Source organism: Columba livia, chromosome 11 (genome assembly GCF_036013475.1).
Source record: "Columba livia isolate bColLiv1 breed racing homer chromosome 11, bColLiv1.pat.W.v2, whole genome shotgun sequence".
NCBI classification, from domain to species: domain Eukaryota; kingdom Metazoa; phylum Chordata; class Aves; order Columbiformes; family Columbidae; genus Columba; species Columba livia.
In genome coordinates, this window is record NC_088612.1 from 8,256,256 (window position 1) to 8,281,976 (window position 25,721).

Consider the following 25,721-nt stretch of genomic DNA (forward strand, 5'->3'; position numbering starts at 1 on the left):
GGTTGTAATCCCGTGTGATGACATTCTCCCGTGCAGAAGCAGTATGTTAGCACCACACTTGGCAATGTCACAATGATGAGGAAACCATAGACTCAGGAAGCAAGAGCAGAAGGGAAACAAACTTTCACACTCAGGAACCATTAATGAAGTAAACACACTTGAACGGTGACAGGTAACACACAAACCACCTACCAGTCACGTTACAAATCGAACCAACACTTACAAAAAATGCAAACCTAACTGTAAACAAAGTATAGAATAATTTAAAAGTTAGTTTGTCCTGTGATAAATATGTAAGCAGTGCCCAAGCAGACACAATGCCTTCAAAAAAGAGTGGAAAAAGGCCTCTTTGTCCTCCTCTGTGGAAGACTTTATATGTTTGTGATAATCTATAAAGAAACTAGATTTCCTGCAACATTGCACATCATAATGCAGAATCTGCTTCCTGCAACACTGCTGAATGTCATGACATTATCTTTAGGCACTATAAGTATCATTGCTTTCAATAAACTGCTCACGAATTTCAACTGTAACTGGAAGAATTTGGAGAGCCAAAGCTAATGTTGTGGTACTTAGGAACACACACACGCAAATGTCCATGCAACCATGGGTAAATCCATGTGTTCATGTGTGATCAGTTATCAGAGCTGGACAAAACTAGCAAACTTCTTTTTGTGAAAGGCTATCTAGACAAACATGCAAAAATCACAATATTTGGACCAGTTTCACAACCCACAAATGACATGTTTCTACAGAATTTAATGAAATGGCAGTTTAAATCCCCCCAACCCCAAACCATCTTTCAGTGAGAATTAACATTTCTTCTGGAACTAAAAAAATTACACTGACAAGATGAGTACCAAGACAGAAAAAAATAATAAAACATTAAACCCCTTAATTTTCAAGTACTTTTGTGTTTCCTAGTAAACATTTTCCACATCTCCAAAACCAAACACTATTCAGAGTATAACCCAAGCTTCTGGAAGACACTCCTTACATTGCAGTGCTCTAGGACTGTCATGTGAATTTAAATACAAGTACTGTCCAGATAGCACATACCAGCTGCCAGTTACTATGTAGTAGGATATTCCCTCACCTTCTGTTTTAGTTTAATGAAAGATTGTTTTCTTTGAAAATGGCAGGTTCCTTCCATTCCATCCTCTCTGCTCATAGCGAGATGTGTCATCTGATACTAATTTGTACTTGCTTTGTGTTTTGACTTAATTTGATTAATAACTACATCCTTTAATGGCAGTGTGACTTAACAATATGTTATTATGTTGGTGCACTGCACTTCGGCATCTAGGAGCAATCCATCTGCATCATAGCAACATTTTGAAACTAATTCAAAGAGGCATTATTCTGTACCTCTTCACCACAGGGTAGAGGTCTGCTCTTCTACTGGAATTGCCAGCTTAGAGCTGCAGGCCAAATCTGTGTTGAATTTACCCAAAGACTTTTCTTAGCACTCACATTCCAGCCTGAAATATCTACAGGATTGTTCAAGCCCTTTTATCCACCTCATATTATTGATTGACTTTCGTGTCGTCTTCTTTTTTTTTTTTTTCTATGTTCCCTTATGCATTCATACTTTAGATATTTTAAAGAGTTTAGTAGTACAATATTTTGGGCAATGACAAAAATGTATCAGAATTGTGACACTTTATAGTGGAGTTTACAAACATGCACACAAAAAATCCTATAGAGACAGAGAAAGAGAGAGATAGAATGCAACCAAGAAAGAAAGAATTTGTCACACCCCAAATTACAAGTATAACTGAACTTTATGGTGTCTTAAGAGATAACACATGTTTTCTGTTGTATAGGATTAAACTAGTAAATAAGGTTTAACACATGGGGAGGCAGAGAAGTTTAGGGAACTGCCAGCACAGGAGAACGTGTAATTGCACACAATGAAATGTGGATTATCATCATCAACATCAGAAAAGCAATTCACAGAAAAAAAAAAAGAGAAAGCTAAACCTTAATCTACTGCACTGATAGGTTCTATTTGCTTATATTGTAGAAAAGGCTCTATTCCTCAAAGAGAAGGAGGATAAATAGCTGGGAAGTAAAAAAAAAAAAAAAAAGTATCTAAAAAAGATTTCAGGTCTAAGGGAATGGGACTACTGGAAACAAGCCAGAGAATCCAGCATTTGGGAAAGGGATGTATCAGAGTTTAATTTCCCTGTTGTTGACCTGAAGTCAGTAACCCTGCTCAGGATTCTTCCTTCTGTAAAAGAAAGGTTCAAAGTAACGCCCATGGTACCACAGCACAAGCCTGTCTGAGTAGCGAGGCAATTAAAGGATCAAACATATTTAAAAAAAAAAAGAAAAAAAAGTAATTGCCTTTACAGTGGAAACAATGGCAGTAAAGTTTATGCATGATGGTTTCCCTTGTATTAGACCAATGCTTGCCACATGCCAAAACATAAACCAGATTGCATAATATGTAGGTTTTTCATAATTTCCTCAGATTAGGTTTTTATTAATGCCTGTCAACAGCAAATGACAGGCATGTGTTGCATTAACAGCTGCTATAAGCCATGCCAGTACTGACTTCTCTGCAAATCTAAAGCCTGGAGGAAGCTTAAAAGCCCATTGATTGAAGAGGAATCAACCCCATTTGCATTAAATTTCCGAGGTTTTTACCTTCTCTTTTTTTAACCAACTATTAGTTGCTTTTACATTTTTACTAATAATAGTCAATAATTACAGGGTTATTAACAATCATCTGGGATAAACAGATCTGATTACCTTCTCCAAGGTGTTCCAGCCATCTTTGGTTATTTTTAACCTTCCTGACTTATATCATCTCAAGAAATTACTTTCTTTTTATTTCTCTTTCTGAATACTAGAAAAGAACTCCCTACTTCCAGGCCTCCACCTTGTACCCCTTCTGTTCACAATAATCTGTAAAATATACTCATAGCAAAGCAAAGTAACAGAAAGAAAATAGATTCCATATCAGTAACTGGTAGGTGCTAGACCTAAGAGAGATGTGTTGTCCAGTTTTCGAGTCTACATGAGCACAGTTTACAGACTGGAAAAAGACTCAAAGCTTTTAATGTTCCAATTTCTTGAACATCAGGAAAAAAACATAATTTACAAACTTTTAAGAAAAAAAAACCTAAAATTTTTAATGGGATATTACTTGTAAAACACTAGTGTCTAATTGGTGAAATAAAAGAGCTCAGAATTGCTTTTTCTATTAGGTAACATTCCCAGCATAAAATAAATATGCTGTAGAAGTTCGCAAAATTCTCACTTTAAAAATGGACCCACTGTGTTCTTCAGTGTTTTTATCACATCATCAGATCACCACTTAAGTTTCTAAAATTTAAACATCACCAAGACAAATGAATCTAAAAAAATACTAGTAGGAATATCTGGGGTTAGAAGGACATCTCAGACATTGATAACATGGTATTCAGGGAATTTATTAGTTAGGTCTACAGCTGTTGGCCTGCTATTTGGCTGAGCAGTATATTGCTCATATACATTTCATGGCAGGAGCATTTCATTTTGATGAGTGGAAAGTCCATGAGAGTTTGGCCCAGACTGCACAAATGTAAAACAGAACTGCTCTGTGTTGAGCTGCATATTTCTGGATTCAGCTTAATTAATGTTGCTGACACAAATTCAAGTTTTCAGTGAATGTCCATCAACCTCAGAGGAATTTCATCCAAGGACAAGAACAGAATTAAGGCAAACAGATATGGGTCAGCTTTAGGAACGACCCATTATTTGTGCATGTGTCATTCATCATATATTTAATAAAATCAGGATTTTTTTTTTTTCCATTCTGGTCAAATTGAAATCAAAATCAATATTCTGATTGGTTTCAGTATGGGTAGGAGTTGGGTTCCTGTGATTTTTAGGATTCTTTTCTTTTAATACTTTCTCTGCCTCCTTGATTCCATTTTCAACTCATGGGTGTTCTCCTTGTTACCAGGACTGCTTAGCCATTAACATCCAGTTTCTACCATCCTCTCTATACACAGAGCACTCAATTACAGGAACCCCTATATATATTTATATTTGTATATAGACTCAGATAGATGGTACCACCACCACCAAAAAAAACAGTGTGCAGAAAAGCCATCTCTGCTGCTTGTTCAAGGCAAAATTCTTGAACCTACAACAGCCCATAATTGATGGGATGGAAAATTTCCAAAAAGGTCACTTTTGCCAGTTTTCACTTTATGTACTATGTCAGCCATTTTATTGTCATTGAAAAATTAATCTGTCTGCATAAGCATGAATTTTTTTACCCCAAAAGGGGCACCATCCACATGGCTGGCACTGCAGGTATCCACAGGATTCTGGTACGAGATATTGGGACCTTCATGTTTGCAGGTGGTGTGCCAGTGGTCATTACTATAAGTGGGAAGCTGTTGGGCCATTATTAAGAAATAGTGACCTGCATTTCAAACAACCCCACTTAATCAGTGGCTGAGATTTTGCACCGGCTGTTTAATAATAGTTTATCTAATAAAATATTCATGTTATCATATATTTTCCATCTTAGAGGATGATCAGAATGTCATTTTAATATTTTCCCCCAACTAAAATAAAATTTTAATTAAGGCTAAAGATATATTGCCTACGGAAAGCTAAACTGTTTAAAATTATTAACTGCTTGAGTACTTGTTGCTATACTACAAGCTGCTATAAAAGAAAAGAAATTAAGTACATGGGGGATTAACGCAATTTTGAAAGCTGCGTTCCCCTCCCTCCTCCTTTTAGATACGCCTAACTGAGCCATAACTATTTTTCTCCACTCAGCCAGACTCCAGCTTTGTGGCTTTTTTAATAACCTGGCTTTTCAAGCTTGTGCCCCCGAGAGCCTTTTCATTTCTGCCGCACTACCTACAAGCAAATTTCTTCCAGTTGCTCAACAGCCTAATGCCTCCCTTTCTTCGTTGTTGAAGCATTTCATTGCAGTTTCATTGACGGGGAGGTGTTCTGTTACAGTGGAATCAATAGCTCAGGGCTTCCCAGCACACCGATTAGCTTGTCAGTCAGAGCCTGGGGGAGGTAGTGTAAATCCCAGAATACCAGGGGCCACCAGTTTGAAAAGTAAGGAATGCGAGGAGCCCGCATGGGTTTTTCTACCACCTGTTGCTCTGCAACATGTGCAAAGTGTATTAACTTCTTTGCTGCTACATGCCTTAAAGGTCAACTGCGATAGAGGCTTTAAGCTTTTGGAATATTCTAATTCATTACAGGAATCAACTTTTACTGATTTGTGACAAAGAGTGCCTTACAAAAGGCGTGTTTTTTCGGTGGTTGGGCTTTTTGTTGGGGTTTTTCAATACATTTACATTTGGCAACATGTTGGTTCCTCTTTCAGGTTTTTTGGTTTTTTTTTTTTTTTTTTTGGATTTTTTTAATCAGTACCTCATCTGCTTTTTTTTTATTATGTAGGAATAGAAACTAATTTCTACAGCAAATGTGGTTCCTTCCTCTGCCCTCCCTTCCACCACAAAAATAGAATCAGTTTAGATGATCCAGACTGTCACAAGGGGGATATTTCTTCTTTCACCAGTTTAGGTTTGAGGAGGATGAAATTATGAAATATGAAGTTGGAAAACTTCTGCTGTACATATGCTCCCGGTGCACAACGCCCAAGCAGAGGCGGCTGTGCTCCCACCGTTCTGCCGTCCCGGGGGACAGCAAAGCATCTCCAACTCCTTCCAGCCTTTTTAGGGACTTCTGATAATGACCAGGAAATATTAGAGAAGTTCAAAATTGCTCTTAACTGCACATACAATGGGGCATCAAGTCACCCGGAGCTAAATCCCCTTTGCCTACCTCTGTCAGATCAAACCATGTCCTAAATGGCAAGGCAAGGTAATGCAGAGGAATATTGTCAGCACTCGTGGTCTGAAGCAATGAGTGAGCAAAACTTCTCTGGATCAATCTCAGGCTCATTAAATGCTGTCTCTAAGAAGTGCTCAAATTCTAAGAAAATATATGTAACCAAAACTCCTCCAAAGGCAGCCATTAAAAACAGAGGCACAGGCCCTTTGAGCCAACCTAAGAAACCTTATTACAGGCATTTGTTATCCAAAAACTACGTCACATATGACCACAAAAGGAAATTCTGTGCTTAGAGCATGAAAGCCTGTGCTTTGGAAAGGTTTTGCTGTCACCACATTTGGATTTGCTCACCAAACCTCTACAAAATCACCACAAACCACAAAGTAAACCTGCACAGTGCAAATTGTGCTTATTAACATAATTCCATAGAATTAACTCAATAGAGCTTTTTTTATTAATTTTGTTTTAAAAGAATGGCACTGGGATTTTCTAACTAATAGCATAAACAGCAGCTGGAAGCTCCAGGTTGTCCAAGTGGATTCCAAAGTTTGTATTGAAAATATTGATCTTTGCAATAGACAATAATCTCAGATGCATGTCTTTCCAAATGCAAGGAATTAAAAAAAACAACTTGACAGTAATTTAAAGACCCCTACTGATATGCCTCTTTCTATAGAGTGTAGAAGGAATCCAAGTCAATCTTCTAACTTTTTTCCTTTCACTAGTAAGTGTAAGCCTGTTTTAATTTTAAAATATAAACATGCCTCCTGTTAAGTGTGTAGCTCTGGATATTTAGTTACTTTAGCAGCACACCAGAAGGATGTAACCAAACTTTTCATGATACTGTAAACCATGTACCATTTATATCACCTGGTAATTAACAATCCTGAGAAAGTCCATGACAAACCTCTTTTTTTTTCCCCCTCTTCCCTTCCACCCACTACTAGTAGTGCTGTTAATTCAGCAAAATTAGTAGTCTTGTGTTGTCAGAACAAATCACTCCTACCCCGTTATGAATGTGGTTACTCAGCAAGACCGCATGTTCAGAATTTATGGGATGTTTTTTCTCTCTGTTTCCATCTTTCACTTCTTTTCCTCCCCCTTTATGCATTGTAGCTGTGAACATCTGATACGGGTAAAATTGCACTGGGTGATTACTGAAATTCAGCCTTTGACTGCAGCAAAATACTCTGTGTCTTGACACTTCTTTCACCAAAAACCCTGCCTCGTGATGAATCAAAGCACTTTCAATGAAAGCATGCTATGTCATTTCCCTCATTTTATCCAGTACGTGTAACAATTTTTTTCTTTACCTTGCACCTTATAGACAGTTACCTCAGGCATCTGAAAACAGGTCTGCTACTTGTAACCACTTGATGCTTCTGTCATCAGGAGGGGATTACCCTGTATTACTTATTGCACACACGCGCGTGCGCAAACACACGTGCACATTATACTCCAAAAAGGAATGTGAGGCCGCCCAGCCATGAGCTGTTGATGCCAGGCTGAGCCTGGGGTGCAGCAAACCCACAGGCAATCCAGGACCCATCCAGCATGGCATGGCCTGAAGTTTGCACTGACCAACAGGTTTGCCTGGCAGAGATCATCTTTCCATACATTTAATGGCCGCTTGTTAGCTATAGGCTGGAAAAGATGTAACTATATGTAGTATGCATACATATGCATTCACTTTTGTACCATTAATGCCTAAGGTTTAGTAAAAGTGAATAAACCAGTAAACTCTTTCACAGACTGTTTGGCAAAACATATCCAAACTAGGGGAAATAAAAAGAGAAAGAGGTCATTCATAGGTAAAGTGGTATTGCCTTTCAGACATATTATTTTTTCAGATTATCACTATTTATAAAACTCATTAATAAATTCATGAATAAAAGCTATAAAACATTCATGAGCTTTCTATAGACGTGGAAGTTTAGGCTAAACATGAAAATACATGTGCAGAATATACACACACAAATAAAAACATGTAAACAGAGAGATTTAAATGTCACTTGTTTCCAGCTGAGAAACCTACTAGCTGGACCCATAGACATGAATATTCTTTTCTTGTCAATTGGAATAGACTCTAAGGGCATGATGTCCAAACGATTATGTGCATAGGTGTCCAAACAAATTTTTAATACAAAATAGTTCTGTACATCAAACTGTTTGCTACCAGGGTAATATCCCATCTCATGCCCATTCTCTCTGTCACTTTGCCTATAGTTTTCTCTAGCACTGTGCATGTAACACGTGCACTGAAAAAATTGTCTGTTAATCAGTGCTGCCTAAGCCAGGTTATACATTTCATATCCAAATCAACACCTACAGCCATCATGACTTCATGTGTTTGGATTCTGTCCTAACTGGCAGTAAAAGCTGTCATTAGGAGCAGGAAACAGTATGAAAGACCTTTCACGGCCTCTTTCAGCATGCAATGTCATCTGTTACCATGGGTTGTATAGTACTGATGGCTATAAATGCCACTATGAATGATGCAATCTCATATGTGATGATGAACTTGAAAAAACCTTTGTTGAATTTGTGCTTAAGGTGCTCATATTCCGGTTATTCATGAGCATCCAAAATGTTGATCACCAGCCGGGTGTTTCAGCAACCCCAGTGGCAATGCTACAAAACTCACGCACAGCCCTTCCTGTAAAAGATGGCACAAATAAACTCACTTTATAGATTCCATGAGAGTTGTTTGTCAGGCATGTCAGCTGTGGCTCATTTCCCTAAATTTTGTAACCTTTCCTGGTAGAAATGTTTAGAAATAAAATGTGCAGTTTCCCTTTACTTTTTTTTTTTTTTTTTTAATGATAGTGTTTCTCTATGCAGTCCTCCTGCAATCGTTTTGCTCAGATGTATCTGTAAATACATTTTGGATACTCAATTGCCCCTGTATGAAAACTAGCTTGTCTGTCAGGAGTAAAGCAATTTATTTCCCAAATTGTAGGTGTGAGGCAAAGAATTGGGTGAATCCCAAAGTGAGGGATCTAGAAGGCCAGCCAGTGCTCTGCAGTTCAAAGGACATTCTGGGCAAGTCCCCATCACTGACTGCCAATGGCTTTCCATCACAAGCAGCTGCAACCTTTCCAACTGCAACCACGGACTTCTCTTAGGAAGCAACTGCCAATCATCCTGTATTGTGCAGTGATTTTGGGCTGTGACAAAATATCCCCACCATACGCTACGAGGAGCTCACCAAATATATTCTTTCCTGTAAATTCATGGAACTTGAACCTCAGTTTCCAAAGGCAAAGAGGTTAAATTTTAACCCACGAGAAACTAATCTTCAATAATGTTAAATTAACTTTGTTCAGAAGCAGATTTTGTGACTGAGTGGCTACTTGTCATCTTGGTCTTTTTCAGGACTGGTACACCATCCTGGATGGCCACTGTTGGGGCAAAAATCATCTGGTGGTTGCAATCTTCAAATTTAGTTGCCATTCTGAAAGTTTTTTGAAGTAAAAACTATCAAAGTGTTAATTAAGAAGACTGGAAATGAGTCAGAAACATTGTCACAGCTAACAAAGTTTAACTTGGCTGCAGAGAACACAAAGATAATTTAGCTAACAGAAACACTAACTGTTGAACATGTGGGAATTTGTAAGGAAGAAAACTGAGGCACATGGAAAAGAAAAACTAAAAAAGCAATTAGGGGGGAAAATTAAATGTACAATTATAAGCTGCATAAGACTGATATATCATATTAATCAATGTTGAAGTAAGCATTATAAAACAAAGAGGTGAGGGGACTACAGAGATGCAAGTAGCCGTTCCTATGACCCACCAGCCAAGGACATGTAGTTAGGCCTTGGGTGGCTCAGCAACCTAAGAGACCACGTGGCATTTACGGCACCCAGGACCTTCACCCATGCCAGTGACTTGGAATAACTGGCTGTGATTTCAGTCCCTCTGAAGTCAAACATTAAAGTCTCAAGTCTGCACACAACCTAAGCAAGCACACGTTTAACCGTTCCTATGTGCTAAATATAAGAGCACAGTACTTTTTAGAGTCTTTATACTGTTTAAGTTATATCTTGGCTATAATTGCCTAACCTTAGAAATACCCCATTCTTTTCTTAACCAAATAAGCAAAGATGTTCACCTTCCTTCTTTGTGTGCGAAGAGATCATAAAAAAAGCAGGTTCACGGGAATTTCTTAAACACCAGTGAATATGCTTGCTCAGAAAGACAAGAGACTGTAGAAACCTGGGGCTATACAGAGGAAAATAATAAAAAGATTAGGGGAGAGGAGTTTTTCAGGTCTAGAACCAGAGCCATGTAACAAGGATAGCCCCTTTTGTTCTCATCTCTTTTAACTTTCTTTTTCCCTCGTAACAGTTGCCCAGTGGTTATGAAGAGCTTCAGTCCTGCATTTCAACTAAGGGGCCCGTCTTTATTCTCTCAGAAGAGGGCTGTCTCAAGAGCACCATGCTAAAGTGCTAAGTTATCATCAGGCTGGGGCTTTCGTGCAACTGTTTGTGTGTGTGTGAAACAAGCTCTCAACATGTTAGTAAGAAGCCTTTAACCCAGATTACGCCACCTCTCTTTCTATAGTGTTCTTTTAGGGCAGAGTGTGAAAGGTCACCCTCTCAGGCTGGATAGCAGTACTCAACCAATTACAGTGCACCAGTGTTGCCACAAAAGAGAGTTTCGAGTCCACAGCTACAAAAGATTTTACGTGTCTGATTTTCAAAAACACAATTACAAAAGGAGGAGGCTCGCTTATGTCTAATTTTGGGCCCTGAATGATTTTTTGTTTAAGAAAAAAAAAAAAAAGAAAAGAAAATCAATTCTATTTCTCCAAAGAGGTCTGAAAAATGTGGTTAGACCAGCACCTATGCTATTTAAAGAGCAAAACCTCTAGTCCCTCAGGTTCAAGTACTTGTGATTCTGTAGTCCTATAGTTGCCAGAATAATAGGATGGGTTATCTGAGTATATGAGTAGGCTGACTTTATGAAAACAATATTTAGAGTGAGTGGTATAATGACTTTGAATTACACCTTGCGTTTGCCTCACATGCCTCAGACATTGAAAATTGTGTACTTCTTTCACACAGATGCATTTTCAGACCTAATTCACCAACTCAAGTTTCATGATTATCCTAAACTTAAGTTCTTCAAAAGCACCTGCAAGGATGAGCCAGCAACCCATGTCCTTCTGCCCTGGAGTTAAGCTGAGGTCAAAACAATGACATCCATGTTGCTCATTGTGTATATCCATAGGGAACTCACTGTAACTGTGGTTAGAGTAATCCTTCCCCAAGCATTAACCATCTCAGAAGTCATAAGGCAGATAGTTCCCCATTTAATCTGGAGACCCAGTGTCTTCCTTCACTTTGTCTAGTTAAAGGTCTCTCATTAGTTAGAGAAAACAAATCTCAAAAGATTTGAAATTGTGTGGCTTAAGTATTCCAAAGGCAGAGGAGTTATGCCATCAGCTCTTCCTAGTTAGTTCTCAGGGAAGGCTCCATGCTTTCAGGCTATTTGTTAAAGAACATTACGATGAATATTTCAAAGCTATCTAGGGGTGTCAAGTACCTGCTGCAATTAAATCAAATGGGCAACCTGGAAAATCTCAACCTGGAATTCTTGTTATTTCTCATATGATCATCACAGTAGCACCTCAGTGTCTTTATTTAGAAATGTTTCTGTTTCTCTCTAAGAAAGGAATATACTTTCTAATCTCTTTCATTTGGACCCATGGGAAAACCTATTAAAAGCACAGAAATTTAGTGTCTTCTGTAAAGAAAGGTAACAACTAGAGAAATTGAATAAAGTATGATATTAGAATCGGCAGTGAAATATTCCTGGGATCACAAGCTATACATGAATTGCTACAATAACATTTATTTGAAAAATTAGGACAGGAAGAGAGTTTTATTGTAGGTCATGTAGAAGACCTACAAAGTCAGACAAGAAAATCAAAGAGTTCTTATTTATGTCAGGGTAGAAAACAAAAGTCCATGGGATTCCTGAGAAGCTCCATGGAGATAAGAGCTACCCATGCTACAAACTCCTTTGGTGATTCTGGGAAAACTGGTTAAAATTCCTGTACTAAGTTGTATGTATCTGCAAAATGATTACTAATGTAATTCTCAAATGTGTTGTGAGATTTACTTGCCAAGTTTTGGAGATTCTTGAAAGAGAAGAGCCAAGTGAAGTTTCACACATTCTCACAGAAGATATATGCAAGATTTTATAGGAGCCTATCTACATGCTCCTGTATGGATTCCTCAAAGATAAAATAAAACTGTACTTGCTGCACATTTCCAGCAATTGTCCCATGTCTTTTTTTCTTCCTCCGTTCAATGAACTGTTAAAAGGCCAAGAAGAACTGTTGTGCAGATGATACAAAACTAAAGAACTGGTGGTAGGTGTTACACATTTTGGTACCATCTGTGCTATCTAATCCCAGCCAAAACAATCTCCTGTTCCTATGTAACTCTGAATCTCACTGGAAAAGGGGGGGAGTAGTGTGACTGGCTCAAACCTTCCTGTGTAGGAGTATTATTATCAGTGTTTGCAAATTTTTTCACTCTTTATAACCATCATAACTCTCCTCAAAAACCCCTCATCTGGCTGCTGGCCTACTACAGAGACTGAGCTATCTACACAAAAATAACTTATGTTGGTTGGTTCACTTCTGGTGTGCTGGAGGGAATCTTCACCCAAGAGAAAAACGTCAACTCACACCAAAAGTTCTTTTTCCATTTCCATACTTGCTCACATTGCCTTGCAGTGTTCATTGTCCTCCCCCCCACTTTGAGTCAGGAACACAGACAACATCCTGATGACACATTTTGTAGCACAACTCAAGGCAAGTATTTCCTGGAAATCATTCTGGATTGAAACCACTTGTGGTAGATGTTTCCAGACATCAATGCCATTGCAGCTTCTCATAAGACCTGAAATTAGTTTGGGGTTTGTTTGATTCTTTATTTTGTTTTCAGGGTTTTTTTTTTTAGATTCAATCCATGCTCTGATCTGCTCTCAGGGAGCTTGCTTTTCTCTAAAAGTTTATGGGAAAACCTGTTTGTGCAAGGGGTTCACACATGTACACACATTAGTCATCTTATATGTGACATATATCCAATGTTGTCATCGCTGCCAAACATAATAAAAGTAAAGCTAAAACACTTAACCACATATTGATCTGCATCTGTATCTCCTGTAGCATACTTAGTGTAATAAGGTCTTTCTACAGAGCTCTAACACAGGGAACAACATGCTTCCTGGAACTGTTTGCTTTGGAAACAATAGAGGAAGCATCTGATCTCAAACTTGCTCATTGTTCTGCTATTCTGCTGTTGCCATATAATCCTCGGGAACCTGTGGCCTTCATCTGAAACACAAAGGAGAATCTGAAGAGGTTGGCCATTGGTCTTCATGAGGCCAGTCTGTCTTGGAGGTATTTGTTCTATGGGAGAAGTATGTGAAAAGGCCATGCTAACAGGGGGCAGAGAAAGGAGTGATAAAATTAAGAAATTGAAAATCAGCTCAGTCATGAAGGCCATCTCCTGCCCAGCGCAAAATAATGCCACATACCTCATTTTTGTAGTGCTGCGACAGCTCCTAGCAATGGGGTTTTCCACAGTGTTCCTTCATAGATAGACAAGGAATAAACCTCTGTCCTAGAGGTTTATTTGTTTTGTTGTCAATATGTATTTTAATTTTAGTCCAACACACCTGTTTACACTGAAAGCCTGTGCAAAATATTCTGTGCTATTTCATTCATCTACTGATTAAAAAAAAAAATGAAAGACAAGAACTCTCACAAATTACATAAACTTGATTACTGCAATTGTTGTCAAGACAAAGTTTGTCTTACAATGAAGCAATAAACGCTGGACTGTAGTTTTTCATTGTGCTGCTGAGCAACACTTTTTTGTATTTTATTGCCTTGGTAGATGGCATCTACAAACTGATCTTTTTCACAAATAAACAACATGTTTGAGACAGAGATGAATATACAGCAATAATACCAAAAGGTTGACCTCCATGTCTGTTTACTAATTCCTTAACTTCAACCTACCCTTTTCCCTACAGTGTTTTTATTTTTTTTGTCTGTGTGCTGCCCACATTACCCAGATCAGATAAATGAATGTTTAATCTTATTAAAGCAAAATCCACTCAACTATCTTATAGTTAAGTACAAAATCTTAACTCCAGAACATTGGTTTTGCCCAGGGATATGGAAGAGATAGAAGCGCTTATTCAAGGATAGATTGGTCTCATTGAGATGTGTGGTCAAGCTGCTAATATGTTTGTACAATGCAAGATTGTACAGGCCAACTTCAAGTAAAAAGTTTCTGAGTTTGTTTGTTTGTTTTTATGGTCACCATACAGTTTGCAGGAATAGAGGTATTTATTACCCTACCTTTGATTTTTTTTCCTCTCTTTGTCGAATCACAGGAAATATGGTTTTTCATCCCATCCATCTTTTCAAAAAAAGAAGTGGAAATGATAGCCATATACTGTTAATCAAGGATATTGAAATTTTCTCTCCTTTGATTCACCCATCAGTATTCCTGTGTATAATAAGAGCAGATCAGAAACCTTTTAAAAAATTATATTTCTAAATTACCCCTGGGTAATTCAGAATGGTAGGTATTTTAATCTCTAAACTCCCTAGTATGTATCTATTTATTTTCACTGTCTTTTGGCACCCAGCTGGCAAAAATCCAGTCCCCACAGCAAGAGAACTATCAGAAACTATAGGAACTTCAGAGAGGAACACAGACAGTGAAAGAATGACTAAATTAACTTTTTTTTCTTTAATTCGGTTTCTGCTGGCACGTAGCTGGCAAGGACACACTCGTGTAGATATACACACACCTCAAGTAATACAAGGCAAGAAAAAGCTAAAGAAGAGGAATACAGAGAGAAACTGGAACACAATACATTCAGAGAAATCCCAACAGATCCACTACATTTTATTCAAATTTTTTTGTTTCCCAAGCCTCTCCAACTGGCTTTATTCCACTGCAGAGAAGATAAGAAAAGTTGAATGAGAGTAGCAATGCCACAATTCCAACATGCTCTCTGTGTGTTTAAAAGTCACTTCGCCATCCTTTTGCCAAATGCTGTGTGTATGTGTCTGCTTGAGTGACAGGGTTTGAGTTTCCAACATCAGGGATATCAGTGACTGTATTTATTATAATAGCTTGTTTACATATCTCAACAAATCTTTCAAATTGTATATTGTGTTCATAAAGGTTGCCAAGTCCCCAAAATTGCACAAATGCTATTTTGATGGTATAGATAAGGCAGTAATCCAACTAGTGGAGGTTATCAAACTAGTAGGATTTGACAACAGATTGGAGAGTAACATTAAATACAAAATTATCTTGGTTATTTGGAGGAATGCTCTTGAATAGAGCAAGATGTTGTTCAAGAGGGGCTAATACAAAATGCTGCATCATGTAGGAAAGGCAGGCAACATTTCTGTGGAAGATGATGTAGGAGATACTGTTAGTGACAGATTAAACTTGAATCAACAATGTTAGGATATTGGAGGGGGAAAAAAGGAAAATGTCCTAGTTTTATGATGATCTGTAGAGCATCTGGTGCTTCCCAGCACCAAGTACCAGCTGGAGGACTGGGATCTGCACTTTGGTACTGTAATCCAAGAAAGGTTTGCGTCAAATAGAAAGGGTCCCCTTTCCACCAGTGTGGAAATATTGAGGACTTAAATTTGCTCAGTCTCAAGAGGGGAAAGAAAGGAATGGTAGCAGCCTTCAAAAATATCAAACTAGAAGTAAAGGTGAAAGACAAACTATTTTACATGTCCGCTCAGGCTAACAAGATTTGGGGTAGACATGAAGAAATATTTAAGGAAATTGAATATAGCTGAGTGCTAGAATAGCCCACTTAGGAACCTGAGGCACCAGAGGCTGTAAAGAGAAAGAAGCACAGGTAAGCTTTGTCCAGACCATGTCTTATCCTGTCCCAGCACAGAAGAGGACCAGATAATCTCCTGAGGTCCCTTCCTGGCTCACTCCTGATAGTTCCATGACAAAATTTTAAGAAATGTCAAAATCAACGGTGTCCATTCCTCATTGTCCTCTACACAGCATGAACACCAGCTGGAAAGAATTAAGCAACAAGAAAATTATCTCTGCTTTCAGTTCTGGCATCACAGCAGCTCTCAGAAGAGAGGAGTGGTTGTAAGTTGCAGCAGAAGTCTAGCTCAGTCCCTCCTACCCCAGACACAAAAAGGCTCACACTCTTCTCCGTCATAGCACATAGGCAATCTGGTTATACGAACAAAAGCTGGCACATAGTCAGTGCATGCACTATCTGGAAACTTGGCTACAAAACTCCAGCAAGTTTCTGCTGACCATGCCTGAGCTGTCCGTTTTTTTTGTTTGTTTGTTTTCTCAGAATCTTACAAACTGGATGAAAAGCGGGGCAAATTTTCTAGAGGACAGCAAATTGCACAAAGAGAGTCACCCTGCCAAGTTTCATTGCCATTCTCCAGAGATGGAAATACTAAATCTTTTCCATCAAACTGGTCTATAATGCATGAGCAGAACAAGAAGTTTTTCTGCAACATGTCTGGACAATTTTACTCTAAAGAATTTTTAAGAGGGAAAAAGTGCTAATTTGCATGCCAGAAATGCAAAATGTCAACCAAAATATTTGAGGTTTGGGTAAGACAGAAATGAAAACTGAAAAAAGATCCTGCTGAAGGTTAGTGCCACACAATAATTAGAAGGAAAAATGTAGCATAAAACTGCAAAGAACTTCCAAGGTCAGTTAACCCAGGCTTCCTCTATGCAACTACATTATATAATCCCCTTTATAAAAGCATTGAATTCAAAGTCAAAACTAGTTTCGTTATTTGCCTTAACTGTTCCTAATGGAAAGCTATTCAAGAGTGTCAGTTCTCCACTGACTAGAAATCTTCTAATTTCTAACTTAGATTTATTCACTGTCAGCTTATCCCATTTGTTCATGTGCCAGTACTGTTTACTAATTTAAGTAACTCTTTTTTTTCCACTTCTTTATTTCTCTGATGTGTTTATAGAAAAATCATATCCCATATTCAGCAGTACTTCTTGTCCTGCTTATGGTATGTAACTCATATAGTGTTTGATGTCTGCTTTTCACCCTAATAAACCAAAGATGCCAAAAGTCACATGTCTAGCAATTCAGGTGCACTTGCTGCAGATTGAATACAAAGTGACAGACCTACAGAAAAATCCCTTCACATGGGCAAGTTATTTCAAAAGTGACCTGCACAGACTTTTTTCTGAAGGTTCAAGTATTGGTCATTGCACCTGGCTGAGTTTAGTCTGATTCTAGCATTTTCCTGTTGCTACAACAGTGCTGACACTTTGTGATGACAGAACTGCTTTTAGTTCTGCCTGTTAACAAAACAAAAGGTGAGTCCTTTAGCAAACAGCTCCTGGTAGCAGGAAAATTACATCAGGAGCTTATCATAAACCTCATTAAAAGTCATTCTGCTCTGTAAGACTATGGAGAAAGAATTCTCTATGAGAGAAAAAAAACAAGAGGGAGCAAACGGGAATGAGGTATCGCCCAGAGCTCCCAGCTCTAGCGCTGCGTGGTCCAGTCAGGATAGATGCTACCACACTCTGTTAGAGATAACAGGGGCTCTTTATAGCGCAGATGAGAACAGTCCTTGAGACACAAAGAGGAAAAAGTTCAAAGAGACTGTGCTTCTTGGAGTACCAAATCCAAACTCCAGCTAAGAGCAAAAGAAGAGCCTGGGGAATCTGGGGAGTCTGCAATGATAGTTTAATTAGACTAGCCTTATCTGTACAACAAATGTGGCAGCTTTCTGAAATAAATTCTGCTATTCACTCCTCACTGAAAACTCTATTGCGTTCCCCAACACCAGAATAGCCTTTTGCCTAGTAACAGGCACACTGCCTACAAGCTGGACAACATCTATGCACTAAAACTTGAAGTATTCACCTCTAAAATTGCAGCATATTTTATGTAAAAACAGAAAATATTCTGTAAGTTAGACACTGAAAAATTTAGCAACTGAAAAAAAGGAATTCTTTCCAAAGATTCTTAGGAAGAGCTGTATTTAGCACATGTATTTATAGCATATTATTTTACATATTTTGTACCTCTCTGTCTGGACTTTATTTTTTAAAAGTCTTATCACTATTAGTCTAAATAAAGTCTCTCAGATGACTTCCCATCATTTCTATTTCATTACCCAGCTGAACACTCTTATCTGGATATTTAAACATTTGTTTAAAATTATTAAGATTTCTCTGTAAAGTTTCCAGGGAAAAAATAGATTACTCTTAACTCCATTTCTCATAGCATAAGAACAAGGGAAGAGTCAATAAGACTGAAAGCAACATATGTGGAGATATAGAATTCATAAAAAGAAATACTTTTTATTCAAGTAGTTCGTTAATTTTACTGTCAAAGGTTATCACTGAGGTCCAACACTTTAAAAAAAAAATCAAATAGAACTGGGCACCCTCCAGGGATTCATGGTAAGAATAAATATGTACTGATCTACCCACAACTAGGAAGGGATGTCACCCTTAGAAGAAAAAGCCACGTATCTCCATTTAAACTGGACAGCTGAAAGGTAGATGCTGACAGTAAGTCAGACTATGAGAAATGAGCTACTTTAATGAAAATGATATAGAAGTCCTGCCAGGAAACCTGCACTGATGTATGTGGGAATTGCCTTTAACCAGAGACTCAGTGCCACCATGCAGGAAACAGGCATCCCCTCTGGTCCTTCCAAATTTGCCATCCTCCCTAGCTGAGACCCACTGAAGCACTGACCTGTAACACCAGTGAGAGTTTTGGTCTCCAGTAGAGTTTGCAGCCCTGTGAAATTTATAAGTTCTGTGTGTAACTGGGCCCAATGGGTCTCTGTTCTCCTGCAGAGTTTACAAACTCCAGTACATGTTTCATTCACAGGACTTATAGGTTTTATATATTCCATATATTCAGGCTTTATATAGTCTGTATCTTGAGGTCTTTGAGAGGTTTTCTTAACTACAAAACTACTATTTAGCCATTGACTTAATTCCAATGCATAAAATTCAGATTTCTTTACACATTATAGGATTTTGTTAATTCTTAACACACCACAATGAATGACTTCAGTCTGAACAGAGAGGCACCTCTAGAGTTATCAAAGGTGGAAGAATCAGCTACCTTTGGAAAACGTTAGTTGAACCTGTGTGACAGATGATGCTTTAGAAATTAAAAAGTTTAGATACTCTCGGCAAAGGTAAGAATGCTTTCTTTTCCAGATTACGATTTGGAAAGTGTTGAGGAAGATCCCTCTCGAGTCTTCCCATCATTTCTCAAAAGGGAAGAGGGGATCAGGGTCAGAAGCTTCTCTTCTGGCCACAGACAGAACAGAAAATCCAGGAAGATCAGATGCATTTTGATTAAGCAACAGAACCATTTGAGAGGAAAGCAAGAGGGAAATGGCAGATTCAGAGTGGACAAGAATAATAAGGGCAAGATTAAGAGAGAATAACACCCTGGCTCATAAGTAATAGCTTCCTATTCCTAGGTGTCCTGTGCATCTGGAGGTGGGAGCAGTCCCAGGAACACTCTGCACTGCACAGGCTGACACACTTTTATGGGACAAGGCATTAAAGGCAACCAGCGGGTGGAAAAGGCACAGCTGGGGTACCCACCCTTTTTGGAGGCCAGGTGAGAGATGTCTGCCAAGGTCAGGCATTCAAGTCACCAGGTGGTGTATTTAATTTAAAAGGAGTGTTAACCTTGTTTACACAAAATAACACCAATATGCAGAGAAGCAGTAAATCCATTGTCGTTAAACAGCAGGGAGGCTGGGCTGCGCTGGCAGTTTGCCCGCCAGGAACTCGGCTGGCACCCGCCGAATGAACACCGGCATCGCCGGCCCGAGAGCCCAGGCCCACAAATGCTGGCAAGCCTCGGCAAGAAAATGCTTGCGGTCTGCCCTTTCTACCCTCCAGTTGACTCTTTACATTCTTGTCAAATATATTTAGAACAAGAGGTGTCCACTTGAAGGGAAACATTTGTTAATCACTTAAATGCAGGAGTCTGGCAGTGCTCCAAGTTTACATTTATAAATATGTAGTATCTGTTTCCAGCTAAACAAGGAACTCCTGACCCCCCTCACCCGCAATCCAGCAAATACATATAGACACACACAGGAGGAGAACTTGAAAGGGGCGGGGGGGGGGGGGTGAAACTGGAAATGATGAACAGAACCAGCTTGGCCAAGGCAGGACCAGTCCACCACCACCCCCCCATCCACCGTCAATTTGTTCTCTGCCTTTGTCTGCAAGTGATGTAGATAACAGTGCAGAAAGAGGATGATGTATCTTTAAGTAATGAACAGATTAAAGTTAAATTCCTGTTGACCGAGACAGTTGTGTTGACATTCCTGTTGTTTACTGGCAGCTGTCTCTACTAATGACACTTTGATAACTGCTGTTGGGCAGGGGGATGGGGACAGACAGAGTCAGCCAGGTTAAAGAATGCTGTTTAAAACCCAGTCATCCAATTAAACATTAAAGCTGGATCGGGGATCATCAGCAGTGGTGCTATTCGGGAAAGCAAAATTCTGGGCTTCTTTTTTAACTTCTGCTCAGATTATATGGCTTAAAGGTCAGCCTGCCCCAGTTTGCTAGTGGATGGGGGAGATTCCAAGAGGACTTAAAATAAGACAGAAAGCAGTAAACTCTGTCAAGCCATCCATGAGCTGCCATGACATGGGCAAGCACACACACAGTCCCTGGGGCCGGTTGGGACTGGGGTCAGGCAAAGGTCCTGCGGGACATCCTCCCCCATCCCACAGCGGTCAGCGAGAAAAAAGAAAAAAACTACAAGCATCCCACTGCAGAGTCACAATTTCCCTGGTCTTCTGCCATCTTCTCCACCTCACTCTGAAATAAGTTGTTTTTGCAGGGCACTCAGTGCTGTAGGTTTGTTTACCATTTGTTCTTAAATTAATATGTTTGCCATTAACAGCTCCTCTGTTTGGCTGTGGGCTTTTCAGGAGTGAGGGTTAAACTGAAATCCTGGAGCCTGTTCCTGAAGTCCTTGCTCAGGTCAAATTCCCATGGGGAAGGAACACAAGCCCAAGATCTACCAGGTGATAAACCTTAGAAGTGTAAATAGTCTACTAGATCTCCACTGGTGAAAATTAAACAGATGCTTAAGCACTCTCCCAAATCAATGCCCAAAGTAGATAACACAGCCCATCACCCCCAGTCAGACATCAGCCCCCACTGCCCTTGTATCAGCAAGGTTTGGTCTTACTCAGGCCTAAAAAGTAGCTCTTTGGATGGCATTATGTTGTTGCCTCAAAGTTTTCCATGTTCAAAAGGACATTTTAAAATGCAGATGTTTCTTTCCCATCTATTTGTTAACGAAGCCTAAATTTAGGGTTTTTAAAGCAATGTGATAATGTCTCTTTAATTCCAAATCAAATGCCACATGCTCATTCACTGTAGCCATTCATAGAAATCAATGGATTCATTTTTGAATTGATGAAGTCAGTTTAATGGACTTCAAACTCCAAATAAAAGTAACGACAAAGCAGCATTTCCTTCCATCACTAAAAGCATCACTGCTTCTGTAGGAGAAGCACATTTCATGCAGCAAGAACATTTACAGTAAACACAAGTTAATTTAAATGAGTATCAATTAGAAAAAACGTACCTTGCTAAGAAATCTTGGCTCCTTTTATTGTCTCAGACAATCAGAAATTGAATCTTTCTAAGCTTAAGAACATCAGTTGGCTTGATATTTTTTCATAAGACATGAATGGGAATGGGAGGATTGTAGGATTGTACCTGTGTTCCATGTACAATTTGAAATATTTGGAAGATGGAAATACACACATATTTGACGTAAACTCTCAGCATCCATGCAAGAAAAGACCAAATATCTTAACAGTGCAGAAAATCAGCCTTGATCTCCAGAAATAAAAGTCCCACTTGAAAAAAGCATCATCTGCACCCATGGCTAACGTAAGCCTAATGCACTGCAAACAGCATGGTGGCCATCTGCAAACCAGGTCATAAACATGTTCTGCTTTAACAGATGAGCAGGGTTACATCAGCCCAATTTCTAGTGGGAGAGTCTCCAAGTAAAACTTGGAGTTGCTACAGGAAATCACGCAGGTAGCTCCTGTCCTCCCCTGAGACTCCATGTTGTACCAGTGCCTCCATGTTGCTGATAAGGCACCAGACTCAAGCTCTGACTTACGGCCACCTAAAGATACTATAGCACTTTTCACTCATGGGAACAAGAGTGTCAGAACCAGTGCTTTGGCTGCAGTCCAACTCGGTAATTACTTTTTGCATTTCTAAACATTGCCGGTGCAGAGGCGGGCAGAGGTTATTTTCTACTATTGAGTAACACCAAGTCACAAAGAAGGGCCAGAAGAGCTGGTTGCATTTCAGTGCGAGTGGGAGAGATCTCTGCAGTCTGTGAAGTGTTTGGGGATCCTTCAAGATGAAAGGTTCATTAACAATTGGAAGTTTAATATTAGCATAATAATCAGTCCAGACCATGTCTTAATAGTAAAACCTACTCAAGAGATCCCATGCTGCAGGTTTCCATTGTCCAGTGCAAATTTATACTTTTTTTTTATTCCAAATCTGCAATGAGCAGAGTCCAGCAAGAATTTACTATGTGACTGATTTTCCAATAGGAAATGCAGCTTTTTCAGGCTCAGGATGGGAGGTGGTGGGGGGAAGAGTTACCTGACCCCCAAACTGTTGTTTCTCCATTTCACGATTAGAAGACCAGAATTCATTTTTAATTTGTTTGGTCTGAAAAAGAACATGTCAATTTTCCATAATCATTGAAATGTAAATGCCATAGAGCCAAAGACTTTCTTTAAGGAATATTCAAGAAATATCATTTTATGATAAGAAAGATTTAATATGAATTTATGCACTCTTATAAAAGATCAATCTATTTAATATGGGGAAGAAAAATGCAAAAACCATATATTCTAAATTAAATGTTTCTATATTTCTTTTCCAAACAGCATTTTTCCTTTTGGAATTTACTTATATTCAGAAAGCCTTAAATAATACAGATGCTCAGAGAGACAGTTTCATGTCAAGGTAAATCTTTAGCACTGATCCAAAACAAAAATTTCAGCTTGCTAAGGATCAAACAAATCCATCCTTCTGTGATTCTAACACATAAAAGCAATGATAGTTATATTATTTCCTTCCCATGCTCTCACCAGGACAAGACATATAATTTCCATAGAAATACACATGATTTTCACTAGTAGCTTTTTTCTAGCACGAGGTGAATCAATACTCACAATATTGAAATGAGCCCATCTGTGGTCAAAGGTACTTTTACCTGTTGACTTTTGATTGACAAGACATGCGGAGGGGGAGCATGACAATCAGATACAAGTTTGAATAAGAGAATTTGTTCTTTTGCTTTGCCAGAAGCTGCAGTGGAAGAAACTCATACACCTATGCTGTGCTACTGCTGGGCTTGTCATGCTGTGCGAAGAGGTAGTTGCAGTAACATCAGTTTCGTTAATGAGTACTCTTTTTCCAGCAAGAGAAAAATAAAGTTGAACCTTTGAGGGGAAAAAAAAAAAAAGAAACACACCACAAAAAACAAACCTGCAAATAATCCACAGGGTGGATATTTCTTCAGTGTTCTTGTTTTCGTTTGCTGAGGTTGTTGGGTTTTTTATGTCTTGGAAACTTAGACATCAAAAGCAAGTCAGAATAGTTGGACGCTTAACTAATTAATTAGTTTTGGTTTAAGTTGCAAAAATATGACAACAAATTTCTTTCACCCTGAAACCAAAGGCAACATTGAAAAACACAAGTGTCTAACTGAAATAAAGCAGACAGGATATTAGCCTTTAAATGAAAATTCAAGTTCTGAAGGAAAATGCAGCTTTCAAATTTATTAGCAGGGTGGGATGCTATAGCAGTGGAGGTAGAGACGGCTATTTTCAAAACACACCTGGAATGGGAAAAACAGCAAATTTTGTAAATATTCTTTAAGCTAATATATTCTCGGGTTCCATAATGCACTGTAAGACATTGGTATTGAGAGTCATTCCCTGAACAAATTTGGGGGCTTTTTTAAATTTATTCAATTGTTCAGCAATTAGTCACAAGTTTGATGTTCACGTCTGCTGATCATTTAGATTCCAAAGGCTGAAGAGGAACTAAACTACAGCAACTTCATCTTAATTCAAATGTCAACCTTCTTACTGAACCTTGTACATTAGTTGGAGTTTTAGTTAGATTTATTGTGCTACAAGACAGACTTTTCACACAAGAAAATGGTGTCTTTATTAGTACTGAATGTGCATCATGAGAGATCCCTTGGATTACAAAATAATGACCAGTTTCTAACCAGCACTCCAGTGTCTTTTACCTTTATAACTCTATCAACGAACAGAGCTGACACAAATTACCTCAGTTCAGCTTTGACGCATCATTTTATTTCCATTTACCACTGACTTAAGCACACATAATTACTTACTTAGGTCACAAACAAATGTGACGGACAAGTTTCACACTGAGCAAAATGTTTTATTACATAGCATTACTATCAGCCTAAGTTAATTAATTAAAATTAACATAAGCTGTTGGCTAATTGCAGCCCAGGAGAAATTCTACTGCACCCGATGGTACAACACTGGAAAATTATCACAATATTTTAAAGCTTGACAAGTTCCAGTGAAAAGCTAAACATTAATAGAAGCAGGTTACCACAGTAAATAGACTAAAGCTGACTTTTAGCTTGGAAATACATAAGCCTTCAGCTTTGCAGTTGGGGCAGAAGCAGCAGCAGTAACACTTTTGAAAATTTCTACCTTTACACTGCAACACAAATATCCTCTAAACAAAGTGGATTTTTTTTTCAACAATCTTCTAACTACAGCTGTATGAGATATTATGTAATCTTTCTGATGGCAATTGCCAAAAAATGTATTAATGCCAAAAAATTATATTAAAGCCTTTTGTGAGAAAGAAAAGAAGCAGAAAGCAAATCAGTATATTTCATTTGTGTGAGTATAAGGCCCAGGGGAGACTGATTTTGTTTCACTGCCTAAATAGAAAATGGCAGCTCCATAAAGGTATTTAGGAACCTAATTCTTACTTAGGTGCATAATTGCCCTTTAAGTCTATGGGAATTCAAATTCTCAAGTCCTTCTGTGGCCTGTTTTCATGTGCTCCCTTGGTGTTGGTGACATTTGTAAAATAAAGGGGTTTTTTTTCCATTTACTACAAGTTCGTTCACAAGAAATAATTAAAAAAAGAGATGGATCCACCTACAGTATTTTGAACACCCCAAATTCAAGATGTCAGTGAGAATCCCCACTTTCACCACAACTATCAGTGAGGTACAATGGCTTGCTCTAACACATATGCTTCCACTCCGTGGCTGTTTGCCAGCTGAAAGATCTTGAAACATCACCACCCTTGATGGGCATGAGACAGTAGATGGACAGAGGAGGAAAAAAAAAAGTGAGTCTTCAGAGTTTCCCAGCCCAGGCAGTCTGAGCAGCCTCCCCTCATGATGTCACCAATAGAAAAATCTTAGAATCATAGAACAATTTTGGTTGGAAAAGGTCTCAAGAGGTCATATGCGTCTCACCCTCTCACTCCAGACTGGTACAAGTTCCAAGTTAGGTGGAAAAGAAGTTGCAGAACCTCTCTGGAGCTTCTGCCCATCTATGTACAGTACATAGCCACAGGGTTTATTAAAGCTCCCAAAAGCGTTTGCTGGAAGCTGCACCTCTTAAAAAAGCACTACACTTTTGTTCTGTTAATACCATCTTCTACTTATCTGCTGTCAAAGTTGTAATAACTATGGCTGATTATATAGCTGCTTAAAACTAGCACATTAATTTCAATTAAACT

The 25,721-nt window shown here is 38.7% G+C and overlaps 1 long non-coding RNA gene across 1 annotated transcript in view; it reads left to right on the plus strand.

The window, feature by feature from the left end:
* The window catches only part of LOC110356560 (uncharacterized), a 143,278-nt gene that overhangs the window by 14,392 nt on the left and 103,165 nt on the right, over positions 1–25,721 (plus strand). The gene's annotated exons all lie outside the window — the stretch shown is intronic.